The sequence below is a fragment of the Panthera tigris genome, chromosome D2, assembly GCF_018350195.1.
Source record: "Panthera tigris isolate Pti1 chromosome D2, P.tigris_Pti1_mat1.1, whole genome shotgun sequence".
In the NCBI taxonomy this organism is placed as follows: domain Eukaryota; kingdom Metazoa; phylum Chordata; class Mammalia; order Carnivora; family Felidae; genus Panthera; species Panthera tigris.
The window spans coordinates 59,787,297-59,800,626 of NC_056670.1; positions in this window are offsets into that span (position 1 = coordinate 59,787,297).

Sequence of the window (13,330 nt, forward strand, 5' to 3'; positions counted from 1 at the left end):
ATGGGGCTTGAACCCACAAACTGTGAGATCGTGACCTGGGCCGAAGTCGGACGCTCAACTGACTGAGCCACCCAGCCACCCCTACTTTCTCATACTTAAAATGAGAGTATTTTCTCATCTCATCTATAACATCTGATGACCCCAGAGGACTGTTGTAAGGACTGGGGATTTAACTAAAGCACCCTAGCACAGTCCCTGGCACATTGTAAGGACTCTGTGCCACTTGCACAATAAAAGGGTATTTGGGGAATGATATTCCTTGGTGTCTTTGTGATGTGCAACATACCATTCGAACAAAGTCTTGGATCATTTCTTAGGTTATTGGTTATATCCAGGCAATGTTTTTTTGTTGTTCTTTGATGTTTGTCTGTTTAGTATCTTCATTCATGATGCCAAATATTGATATGCAGAATTGGTCCTATTTCTTAGAAACCTTAGTTTTGTGAGGGATCTAGAATTCCCACCCAATGCTAATGTGTTCTGTCGCTGTTGCTGAAATCCATAAATTCAGTGAATCACACACGTGATGGTTTACACCCCTCTACAGTGTACTTACTTCATATAGCCAAAAGGTAGGAGACTTTCCAACAACTTGTAGGTTTGTGCTTTACAGGTTATATCCTTACTGCAACCCAACCTTGTTAGATCGAGGTTTTTCAGCTTCAGCACCTTTACCATTTTGGACCAGATAATTCTTTGTTGTGAAGGAATATCCTGTGCTTTGTAGTATGTGTAGCAACATCCGTGGCTTCTACCCACTAAATGTCAGTAGCATCTCCCACTTTGGACAACCAGAAATGGTCCTGATATTGCCAGATGTCCCCTGGGAAACAAAATTTCCCCTAGTTGAGAATCACTAGGAAACAGCTGAGTATCAGGTGATTTGCTTAGGGTTGATAAAACTGCAACTTGTGGCACATTAAGAATCCAGATCTCTGTGTTTCTGAGTATCTACCTGTATTCAGCATTGTTTGAGTATCTGTGTTTTACTAGCCATAGAACTCTTTTATAGCTCAGTGTCTAATGGGGGAAGTTGGATATAGGAACAGTTCTGCACACCATGCTGAGTCCTGTCACCAAGGGCCAGAGTAGCACCCCAAAGGGGACAAGCAAGGAAAGATTTTGCTGGCGTTGGCCCAGGATTCTAAGGAGAGTAGCAGTTTGCCAGATGCAAGGAAGGCACATACCATGTAAGAAAGAAGAAATTTTTTTTATGGTTTATTTTTGAAAGAGAAAGAGTGTGAGCAAGGGAGAGGTTGAGAGAGAGAGACAGAGAGAGAGCCCCAAGCAGACTGCACTGTCTGCACGGAGCCCGATGTGGGGCTTGATCCCACGAACCTCAAGATCATGACCTGAACTGAAATCAAGAGTTGGACGCTTAACTGACTGAGCCACCCAGGCGTCCTAAGAAGAAATTTTTCTAGTGGGAGAAGAGGGACTTAAGGATGGAGCAAGTGTAGGGTATGTGGGAGGTAGGGGGTAGATAATGCTAAGTCTGATGGAGGGTTCAACAGCAATGGTTTTTTGTACCCAGATCAGGAGTTAGTACTTTATTTGGTCCACCCGTGTATGTTAGGGAATGGGTACAGTTCAGTGCAATGCTCCTGGCACTAGCCCAACTGCCAGGAAAGCCAAGTTCTGACAGATCCCTGAGCTCTCATCCCTTGCTCCCTGCAGAGTCTGCTTAAACTGCAGCTACTAAAGAGGCCAGTAGATGGGGCTCTTGCCTACTGTTGGCTGCTGGACTAGACTAGCTGAAGCTTGGTATCCTTATTCCAGTTCTATTCAACAGACTCAGGACCTGCTGTCAACCTTTGGATACAGAAATTAATAAGACAGGCCCTCATTTAAAGACCTTTGGTTCTGGAGAGTGGGGAGGGGAGGCCCTCTGGTCTCTAGTCCATTCTGATTATCTATGAGAGATTACCTGTTAACCTTAAAGCTAGCAGCAGGCAACATGGCTTATAAAGGAACCCTGATGTTCACTGTGAAGCCCTCAGCCTTCCCCTCAGGTTTTCAAAAGGGATGCTAGCTACAGGTCCCCACTGCTTATGGAAACTGCAGACCTATGTCCTTCCTAGGCCTGAGCACTCAGATGCCCTGGCACTCTTCCTCTGTCTCCCCTGTCCCTCCTTCTCTCCTAGCATAATCCTCTTATGGAGCGCAGAATTGAGGAGAACAAATGCCAGGCTTTCACCTTGTGAGTGGGTTGAAAGGTGGGTAGAGTACAGAATATTTCAATAAATTAACCTTGCAGATATAGAAATTCATCCATTCAGCAATTATGAGTGCTTACTACGTGCCAAGCACATAATATGTTATTCTGTGTGAGAGATGATGAGGACACGATCACGAATGAACAAAAAAACAAGACACAGTCCCAGTGACCAAAGGTTACCCAGGCTAATGAGGGGCAAAGATATTAATCATCACAAGTAAATGTATAAATACAAACCTAATGAAGGCAATGTGCAAAGAGCTATGAGACCATGCAGCGGGCAGCTGACCCATGCAGTGGTGGGACTTCCTCACAGGTAGGGTGACCGTGTAATTTATCATTTAAACTGGGATGCTTTTGAGAGTAAAAGGGAGAACAATTAATTAGATTGACATAAGGAGGTATAAACTGTATCAACACAGTAATAGAAATCTTTACTGAGGAAGTGATGTTTCAGTCGAGGTTTGATGGTGAGAGTTAATTAGGTGAAGGTGGAAGCGTAGCATGAGTAAGGCTGGATATTCTTTCCAGTTAAAGGGAATAGCATATGTAAAGGCCTTTTGGTGAGAGGGAGCATGATGGAGACCCCAATCTGAAAGAAGGTCTATGCAGAATGAGGAGGAGAGCAGTGGATGATGAGACTAGAGAAGTACATGGGGATCAGAGCATGCAGAGCCTTTGTAAGGCATACTTAAGGTTTTGGTCTGTATTCTGAAGACAATAGGAAGCTATTGAAGAGTATGTGTCTTAGCTTGGCTGCTGTAGCAAAATACCATAGACTGGGTGGCTTAAGCAACAAACTTATCTCTCACAGTTCTCTGGGCTGGGAAGGCCAAAATCAAGATGTATTTGATTCCTCGTGAGAGCTCTCTCCCTGACTTGCAGATGGCTTTTTGCTGTGTCCTCTCATGGTGGGGAGGGAGAGAACAAGCTCTCTGGTCTTTTTATAAGAACACTAATCCCATCGTGGAGGCTCCACTCTCAACGACCTCATCTAAAGGCCCTGCCTCCTCATACTTCCCAAAGGCCCTGCCTCCTCATACTATTGGACTTCAACATATGAATTTTAGGGGGACATATTCAGTTATGGAGCAGTTGTATATATGTATGTGTTAAAATTTTTTTTTTTTACTAGGGAGGGGAGCCTGGGTGGCTCAGTTGGTTAAGCATTCGACTTCAGCTCAGGTCACGATCTCACCATTCATGAGTTCAAGCCCCACAGCTCTCTGCTGTCAGTGTGGAGCCCACTGCAGATCCTCTCTGTCTTCCTCTCTCTGCTTCTCTCCCACTCCCATGCGCACACTCTCTCTTTCTCAAAAATAAGTAAATATTACAGAAAATAAAAATAAAAATAAAAACTTTTTATTAGGGAAAATTTTAAGTACCAAAGTGGAGAGAATAGTATAATAAACCTCCATCTTCCCATTCAGCTCTTATCAATCCATGGTCTGTCTTTTTGAGTCTCTAATACCCAAACCCATACCTTTCCTTACCACTTCCCATTAGATTGTTTTGAAGTAAAAAAAAAAAAGACCTTAATTGCATCCATTAATAATTTACATATGTATCTCAAAGCTTAAAGCCTTAAAGAAAGCAAACAAAAAAAGCATTTCTGTTACTGGATCTAAAAGACTTATCAGTATAGTAATCAGTTGATATTAAATATCCTGTCTGTATCACTGAATGTTGTTATAGGCTGGTGACATGATCAGATTTGCATGCTGCAAAGCTTTATGTGCCTGCTGTGAGAATAGACTGAAGGGGTCTGGAGTGGATATTTTGAGATCAGTTAGGCTACTACAGTAGGCCAGGTGAGAGATCATTTTGGTCCCCTGAATTGAAGTGGTAGAAAGAATATGGATAGAGGTAGGTGAATTTGAGAATGATTTAAAAAATAAATAATAAAAAGAAAAAAAAATTAAAACTTGGTGGGGTGGGGGTAGGGGAGCAGTGAGGAAGAGCAAGGTATTAAGAGTGACTCTTTAGACATTTTTTTCCCAAGAACTAGATGAATGGTGGCACTATTCATTGGGATAGGACAAAATGGAAAAGTTTATTTGGGGATACGTTAATTTGAAGTGGTGTTTTTTTTTTTGACACATCTAAGCGAAAACGTTGAGAAGTCAGTGAAAATTTATGCTACTAGAGCTTGGTGGAGGGGTCAGGGCTGAGGATACAAAATTGAAGCTCATCAATGAATAGTTTTGAGACAGCAATGTGGTAAGAAGGGCATTGGAGCAGGACCATGGAGTCCTAGTTTCTAGCTCCTCCCTGTCTTGGACTCACAGGTAACTTTGGGCAACTCACTACCTCTCTAGAGCTCTCGATATATCCTTATCTAGGGACACACACACACACCGCCTCTCCCAGACTGTCCCATAATCCAACAAATAAAAGGTTAACGCCTGACACAGAGGTATATATTGATATACATCAATCTCTAAAGAATATATAGTCTTTTTACACACTTAAAACTTTTATGTAAATGTACCATACTCTATTCTCCTGTGACTTGCTTATTTCACTGATGTGTATATAATAGTCCCCTGGATACTTACATTTCTTTATTAATTCACTTGTTTATTCACTTATTGACAGGCATTCAGGCTGCCTGTCAATCCAATGCAGTGCTGCTCTGAACAGTCTAATAAATGTCTACTGGTGTACATGTGTGAGAGTTCTCTTGAGTTTAAAACCAGAAGGGAAAGTGCTGGTCGGAAAGTGCATCTTCAATCTTCTAGATAATGCCAGTTTTCCAAAGATATTTACTAATTTACACTACTGCCAGCAGCTCAGGAGTGTTCTTGTTCCACATTCTCCCCTCTAGGTAAGTTATTAAATCAAGCCCCAGCCTCAGCTTCTGGATAGAATGTTATCTTACTGTAATTTTAATTTGGATTTTCCTGACCACTAATGAAGTTGAACACCTTTTCAAATTCACCTGAGTGTTTGGATTTCCTCTTCTGAAGGTGTCTGCTTAAGTCTTTTGCCCATTTTTAAAAATTGCATTGTCTGTCTCTTACTGATTTGTAGAGGTTCTTTATGTATTTTGGATACAATTCCTTTGTTGTTTTTATACTGTGTAACTATCCTGTCCAATTCTGTGTCTTGCTGTACTTTCTTTATTGTATTTTTTGTCTAACAGAAAGCTTACTTTTTTTTCTTACTAGTCAAAATCTTCCATTTGCCCCTCCATATACACTTTCCACCTTTCTCCACTGGGTCTCTGCCTGGGGAGGTTGACCTTTAGGAACGACATCATTGGGCTCTGTGCCCTTTGGCTTCTGTTTCAGTTTGGTCCAATGGAGTGTTCCAGCAGGATATCATAAGAAGGTGGAAAATGGGAATAGGTATTTATTTCTCCTACTCCCAACTTCCTTTGTCCTAAATGAAAAATCACTGCTTTCCTTCAGGCAGTCTCTTCTGCATACTTTTTCCTCAGGGAACATGAATCTGCTCCTTACGCTCACTGCTTTTGCCCAAGTGTGGTAACATCCTTCTGCCTATAGCTCCCAGTCAAAGCACTGTCTTAAATTCTCCTATACCCACACTACTTTAAGTAATCTTTTTAAATATAAAGGACCTTTTCTGAGACCATTTTATTTTTATTTTCTTTTAATTTCTTTTCTTTTCTTTTCTTTTCTTTTATTTTTTATTTTTAAGTGTTCATTTATTTTGAGGTGGGGGGAGAGCAGAGAACTAGGGGAGAGAGAATCCCAAGCAGGCTCCACGATGCCAGTACAGAGCCCAACACATGGCTTTGTCTCATGAATTGTGAGATCATGACCCCAGTCAAAATCAAGAGTTGGTCGCTCAACCAACTGAGCCACCCAGGTGCCCTTCAGACCATTTTAATATGAGTGTGTCATCAGTTCTTGTTGGACTTCTGATATATTTATTAATATTTTCTTTTAAAATTAGTGCTTTTTGTTCAAGAAAATTTCTTTATTCTGAGGTAATAAAGATATTCCATATTATCTTCTAAGAGCTTTATTATTTGTTTTCCTTGTTTAGGTGTATAGTTTACCTGATTTTGATTTTTCAGTCCTTCTATATTTATAGAGATTGTGTTATGGCCCAGCATATGGTCTGTCTTGGTGACTGTTGCATGTGCATTTGAAAAGAATGTGTATTTTGCTGTTGTTAGTGGAATGTTCTATAAATGTCAACTAGGGAAGTTGGTTGATAGGATTGTTTAAGTCTTCTACATCTTTGCTGATTTACTGTCTACTTGTTAAATTACCAAGAGAGGCATATTGAAAGAACTATTGAGGGGCACCTGGGTGGCTCAATCAGTTAATCATCTGACTTTGGCACAGGTCATGATCTCGCAGTTCATGATTTGAGCCCCACATCGGGATCTCTGCTGTTAGCACAGAGCCTGCTTCAGATCCTCTGTCCTTCTCTCTCTACCCTTCCCCTGCTTGTACTCTGTCTCTCTCAAAATAAATAAATAAACTTAAAAAAAACAACTATGATGATGGGTTTGTCTATTTTTTTTTTTTCTTTCTATTCTCTTAGCTTTTTCTTCATGTATTTTGAAGCTCACTTCTTGGGTACCTACACATTTAAGATGGTGTGTGAAATAGGCCTCATTATCTTTGATAATATTGCTTGTTCTGAAGTCTGCTTTTTCTGATATCAGTATAGCCATTCTAACTTTTTTCTTACTAGCATTTGAATAGTATTACCTCTTTCCATCCTTTTACTTTTCACTTCTGTCTTTATATTTAAAGTAGATTTCTCAAAAGCAGCATAGCCTTGTTTTTTAAAATCTAGTCTGATAATATCTGCTTTTTAACTGAAGTGTTTAGACCATTTATATTTAATGGAATTATTAGGTTAAAATCTATTATTTGACTGTATTTTCTGTTTTCTGCATCTGTTTTTCTTCTTTTTGTTATTCCATTTTATCTTCCACTATTGGCTTATTTGTTATAGCTCTGCATTGTACTTTTATGTGCGTTCTAGCAATATAGTATGCATCTTTAACTGATCACTGTCTACCTTTAAACAATATAACACTTTATGTGTAACATAAAAGCCTTCCATTTTTCACACTCCATTCTTTGTTATTGTTGTCATACATTTTACTTCAACACATAAAACCAAAAATACATTCTTATCACTTTGCTTTAGTTATCTTTTCCCCACAGTTTTATTAAGGTATAATTGACATAAAATGAACTGCACATATTTAAAAATTTTTTTTAATGCTTATTTGTTTTTGAGAGACAGAGACAGAGCACAAGTGGGGGAGGGGCAGAGAAGGAGAGGGAGAAAAAGAGTCAGAAGCAAGCTCCAGGCTCCTGGCTGTCAGCATGGAGCCTGATGTGGGGCTCAAACTCATGAACCATGAGATCATGACCTGAGCCGAAGTTGGGTGCCCAACTGACTGAACCACCCAGGCACCTTGAACTGCATGTATTTTAGGTGTAAATTTTATGAGGTTTGACAAATGTTTACACCTGTGAAACCATTACCACAGTTAAGATAATGAATATTTTCTTTTTCTTGTAATTCCTCATAATTTATGCAGTGATGTGCTGTAGCTGGATCATATCACATTGTTAAGTTTTCGTTTCTCATGGTAATATACTTAGGAGTGAGATTGCTGGGTCATATCGTAACTCTCTGTTTAACATACTGAGGAACTGCCAGACTGTTTTTCAAAGTGGCTGCACCATCTTACAGAACTACCAGTGAAGTACGAAGGACCACCTCACTTTTTTTCACCCAAAAAAGAAAAAAAAAAGGATTACCTCCCAAAACACCCCTCAAAACCACCTCAGATGGAGCTACGGTTTAGATATAAAACATGAAATACTTTTCATAATATTAGAATGGCAAAAAACCTTTCTAAGCAAACCCATAAGCCATGAGAAGGAAAAAGATTTTACTACAGAAAAATGTAGCACATCTTTCTAGGGGGAAAAAACTCAAAAGAGAGAAGAAGACATATGAGAAGAATGTGCAAAATATGACTAAGAGCAATCTCCCTATTACACAAAGACATCTTAAAAAGAAAATAAAACAACCCTATAAAAAATTGGGTGAAAGACATGAATAGATTGCAGAAAATGAGATTAAAGTAGACAATATAGAAAGAAGGTCAACTACACTAATACTTAAATAATATAAATTGACACATATGACAGAGGTCATGTTTAATATTTGGCAAAGACATAGAAGATTAATGAAATCCAGTAAGGGAGTGAGGAAATAGGCATTTTTACGTATCGTTGGTAAATGTACAAATTGGTGCACTTTTTTTTTAAAAATATTTAGTTTTGAGAGAGCGCAAGCAGGGGAGGGGCAGAGAGAGAGGGAGACACAGAATCTGAAGCAGGCTCCAAGCTCTGAGCTGTCAGCATAGAGCCTGATGTGGGGCTCAAACCCACAAACCGTGAGATTATGACCTGAGCCAAAGTCGGACACTTAACTGACTGAGCCACCCAGGCGCCCCCAAATTGGTGCACTTCTCAAGGAGGACAATTTGGCAATATTTTTTGAAATTTTAAATGTTATGCCCTTTGAATAATTCTATTTTTAGGGAGAGGTATTCTAGAGAATTACACAAGTGGAAAATTATACATTTACAAGAGTCAACACTTACAGAGGGGACACTAAGTACTTACTTAGCATACCAACAGAGTAAGAGTAGAAAAATTAAAAAAAAATCTTTCTTGAAATTCCATTTTTAAAAGATTTTATTTTAAATAATCTCTACACCCAATATGGGGCTTGAACCCACAACCCTGAGATCGAGAGTCGCATGCTCTGCTGACTGAGCCAGTTGGACACCCCTTGAGAGTTGGTATTCTAAAATGGCATTGAGCAAATCGTCGAGAAAAATCAACTTTGCTGGAATTTCTTACACTTAATTTAGCATTGATATTATTTTTATTTTTATTTTTTATACAGGGATAGGAAGGAACATTGTAATATTTCCAGTGTTTAATGCTTCTGAAGGGTTTTCAAGCCAATCTTTAAAACAATCTTTATTGTTAATTAGTATTAGTTTACTTATGTGTATAATAATAATACAATAATATTTTGGCTGGGTTAAAGAGGAGACACTATGAGGCTGGAGTGAAGCGATACAACACTGCCCCCTAGAGTGTGCTTACTGCAGACCAGCTCTCAACAATACTATAGCGCTTCATTTTTTTAATTTTTTAATTTTTAAAAAATTTTTAATGTTTATTATTTAGTTTTGAGAGAGAGAGACAGAGCACGAGTGGGAGAGGGTTAGAGAGAGAAGCAGACACAGAATCCGAAGCAGGCTCCAGGTTCCTAGCTGTCAGCGCAGAGTCCTGTGCGGGGCTGAACTCAGCAACTGTAAGATCATGACCTGAGCCGAAGTTGGACGCTTAACCGACTGAGCCACCCAGGCACCCCAATACTATAGCACTTTAAAGGGTCATGTATTGACAGATACTGAAACAGGTATGGAGGAGGCCTAGGAGTCCATGTGAGGCAAAAACTGGAACTTGGCTCATATTTAGAATTCAAAATGTGTGGGACGCCTGGGTGGCTCAGTAGGTTGAGCGGCCGACTTCGGCTCGGGTCATGATCTCGCAGTCCATGAGTTCGAGCCCTGCATCGGGCTCTGTGCTGACAGTTCAGAGCCTGGAGCCTGTTTCAGATTGTGTCTCCCTCTCTCTGACCCTCCCCCGTTCATGCTCTCTCTCTCTGTCTCAAAAATAAATAAACGTTAAAAAAAAAATAAAAAAAAATAGAATTAAAAATGTGTGCTACCATATGGCCTAAGAGTTTCTGAAAATGTCAGAATCATTGGAAACCTTGAAAGATAGACCATTAGCTAGAATCTGCTGGAGTGGGCTGGACCAAACAGCATACCTGGATTTTGTTGAGAGCGGTTGTTCTAGTCTGTATACAGAATATCCACAAAGTCTGGAAACATAGATAATAGTTTTTTTTTTTTTTTTGAGAGAGAGAGAGAGAGAGCGCTCAGGTGGGGGAGAGGGGCAAAAGGAGAGAGAGAATTGAGCAGGTTCCATGCTCAGTGTGAAGCCTGACATGGGGCTTGATCCCATGACCCTGGGATCATGACCTGAGCCAAGATCGAGAGTCGGACACTCACGGGTGCCTGGTGATTCCGTCGGTTAAACATCCAACTCTTGATTTTGGCTCAGGTCATGATCCCATGATTCGTGAGTTTGAGCCTTGTGTCAGATTCCGTGTTGGCAGTGTGGAGCCTGTTTGGGGTTCCTTCTCTCTCTGCCCCTCCCCTGATTTCTGTGTCTCTCTAAAATAAATAAATAAGCTAAAAAAAAAAAAAAAAAGGAGTTGGACATGCAATTGACTGAGCCACCCAGGTGCCCCTGGTTAATAGTATTTTTATTTTATGATTCAAGATGTCCTTGATGATATGTCTCTTTAGTGGTGTTTCTAAACTTTTTGGGTCTCTGATGGTCAGGAATCCTGACCACTTTCTGATAGTCTCTCAGAAAGTCTGTTCAGTGAAGGAGGGATCTATAGTGTCAAGGAATGACCTGAGTCTTAGGAGCTCGACATCTCTGCTGTGAGAATCCCCTCTGGTTGTGAAAGAGGAATGATCCCTTTGTCCAGAGAACTTTGAGCACTAATGGTTGGCTGCAACGGCAGCTGCTGAGGTAGTGGCCAGGCAAGCAGCCATGACACTGAAGAAAAGAAAAGGTCAGCAGCAGCCTAAGCTCCATCATGATTAATTGGCAGCAATGTGGGCAACAGGGTGACAGCAGCCAGCAGAGAAATAGCCAGCAGACCTCAATAGCAGTAGAAATGAAAGCTGATGGCTTGCAGAGCTGTTGGCAGCTGTTCTGATGGTCTCAATAATAAATATCTCCACCCCCACCTGTAAGGACCCTTAGAGAAATAACAATAGAGGGAGATCCTGGAATCAAAGCTTGGAGATTTGGGTGTTGTTCTAAATGTGACTCATAAGTGGATGGTGGGGAACCTATGGCTATATCAGTCTCTGGTGAGGGAAATCTACCAGTTCCTTAATCAAAGGAACTCTAAGTCACATATCCAAAAGGTTAAACACTCTGAGTACAGTACGACTACTACTCCCTTTGTTTTCAAATAAATATTTGAATCTCCTTTCAGATGTATACTTTGCCTTGCTTACTGTGACTCCACTTGTTTTCAAAATGTGTATTTGGAGCATTTTTCAAACATATATTTTATCTTAATTAGTACCCCCTGCCATTTTCAAAGTAGATACAACCTTTTCAATATTTTGAAATTTGTTTACTTGTGTGGACAAGGGCCTTCTTTGCCTGTAGATTCCAAAATGGTTTCTGCAAAAATTGGGAAGGCAGTAGGTCTTGAGTTGACTCCTGTATAAGAGAACCCATAAAACCAATGTGTTAAGAACTGAGGTGAAATACTACCCAGATTCTAACTGGTAGAAGCTCCTCTCACTTCTTTCTGTATGCAGATGTCTTAGTAAATGCCAAAAGTCATGTTTCAAAAATTTTTGAATTGTGGTTTATTTCAGCAATATTATAGGGGCTCCTGGCTGGCTCACTCGGTAGAACATGTGACTTTTTTTTTTTCTTTAAAAATTTTCTAGATGTTTATTTATTTATTTTGAGAGAGAGAAAGAGAGCGCAAGCAGGGGAGGGAGAGACAGAGAGGGAGAGAGAGAAAGAATCCCAAGCAGGCTCTGCCCTGCCAGCACAGAGCCTGATGCAGGGCTCGAATTCATGAACTGTGAGATCATGACCTGATCCAAAAATCAGGAGTCAGATGCTTAACTGACTGAGCCTCCCAGGCACCCTGAACATGTGACTCTTGATTTCAGAGTTTCAAGTTCAAACCTCTTGTTGAGTGCAGAGATTACTTAAAAATACAATCTTAAGATAATATATTATACATACAATGGAATATGACCCAGCTGTTAAAATGAATACAGTAAGGAGAAAAGATGTAGCAGGATATACATCAAACTGCTAGGATTGAATAGCAAAGTAGGGGAAATAGAGATAAGCTTGTGTAGTGAGTGGTGCATATTATAATCTCTGCAGTAATCACTAGAAGTATAGTAAAAGAAAGCACAACTAAAAAGCCAAACGGAGTGCCTAGGTGGCTCAGTAGGTTGAGCGTTGAACTCTTGATTTCGGCTCAGGTCATGATCCCAGGGTCATGGGATCAAGCCCCAAATTGTGATCTGTGCTGAGCGTGGGGCCTGCTTAAGATTCCCTCCCTCCCTCCCTCCCTCCCTCCCTCCCTCCCTCCCTCCCTCCTTCCCTCCTTCTCTCTCTCTCTCTCTCTCTCCCCGACCTCTGCCCCCTCCCTGTTTGCACTCTCTCTCTTTCTAAAAAAAAAAAAAAAAAAAAAAAAAAAAATCATATTGTCCCATATCCTCTGTTGCTTTGTTCTTGTCTCCCTGCTTTCCTTTGGATTGACTATTTTTCATAATTCCATTTTGTCTCCATTATTGGTGTATTAGTTATACCGTTATTTCTTTAGTTATTGCTCTGGAATCTATAAAATGCATTTTAATTATCTTCTACCTTCAACTAATAGACATCACTACATATGTAGTAGAAGAACAGTACAGACATGTATATTCATTTTTTCCCTCTCATCCTTTGTCCTATTGTGGTCATCATTTTGCTTTTGTATGCTCTAAACCCCATTGTTGTCAGTTTTGCTTTCTAGAGCCAATTGTCTTTTGAAAAGATTAAAGATTAAAGCAATGTCTTTTACATTTACCAGTATATCTACTACTTCTGGCACTCTACATTCTGTTGTGTAGGTCCAAATTTCCACATGGTATCGTTTCCTTCTCCCTGGAGAACTTCCTTTAACATTTCTTGTAGAGAGCATGAATTTTCTCTTTCATCAAGATTGAGTGATGACTTTTCTCATCTTTTGTTTATCTAAAAAAATAGTTCCTTTTGCCTTCATTTTGTTACTGTGGTAAAATATACATAACACAAAGTATTCCATTTTAACAGTTTTAAGTGTACAATTCAGTGGCATGAATCATATTCACAGTGGTTTTACAACCATCACCACTATCTCCAAAGCTTGTTCATGACCCCAAACAGAAATTCTACCTATTAAGCAATAACTCTCCATTACCCTCTGCTCTTG